This window comes from Sinocyclocheilus anshuiensis, unplaced genomic scaffold (assembly GCF_001515605.1).
Source record: "Sinocyclocheilus anshuiensis isolate Anshui unplaced genomic scaffold, SAMN03320099.WGS_v1.1 scaffold6527, whole genome shotgun sequence".
In the NCBI taxonomy this organism is placed as follows: domain Eukaryota; kingdom Metazoa; phylum Chordata; class Actinopteri; order Cypriniformes; family Cyprinidae; genus Sinocyclocheilus; species Sinocyclocheilus anshuiensis.
Genome location: NW_015558812.1, coordinates 6,423 through 7,219, shown reverse-complemented (window position 1 = coordinate 7,219; position 797 = coordinate 6,423).

The window sequence follows — 797 nt, the reverse complement described above, 5'->3', positions numbered from 1 at the left end:
TCAAGAGGCCTCTCCTGTCCATGAATCTGCTCCTGAGGCCTCCCCTGTCCATGAATCTGCCTTTCCTGTCTTTCCTGTCCATGAATCTGCCCCAGTGGCCTCTCCTGCCTATGAGTCTGTCTCAGAGCCCTCTCCTATCCATGAGTCTGCACCAAGGGCCTTTCCTGTGCATGAATCCGCTGCAGAACATCCAGAGGTGGCGGCATCCATTGCAGAACCTCCTGAGGTGGTGGCGTCCGCTTCCGAACTCACAGACTGTCTTGTCACAGCCACGGAGACCGTTCATGAACTCACTGTCTGTCCTGCTACGGCCAAGGAGGCCGTTCATGAACTCCCTGTATGTCCTGCCACGGCCAAGGAGGCCATGCACCGCCATGGACGCCTGTTCTGTCTGCTCCACCATGGCTCCCCGCTCTGCCCACACCGCCATGGCTCCCCGATCTGCCCGCTCCGCCATGGCCCCCCGCTCTGCCTGCTCCGCCCTGGCCCCCCGCTCTGCCTGCTCCGCCATGGCTCCCTGCTCTGCCTGTTCCGCTTCATGGGCCTGGCCCATGATGTGATGTTCCCATTGGTTTGTTCTTGTCATGTGACCCTCATTATCTGCTATATATAGCCATTATGTTGTCATTGTTCCTGGTCGTGTAGTGAAGTTGTAACCCACTGTTGGTGAGTCTAGTCAGTTTGTCCCTCGTCAAGTCTGTTCATGCCTAGTTAAGTCTGTTCATCTCTCGTCAAGTCAAGTCAAGTCAAGTCAAGTCTGTGTCTCAGTTTATGTTTGGATGTTTGGATCACGTCCG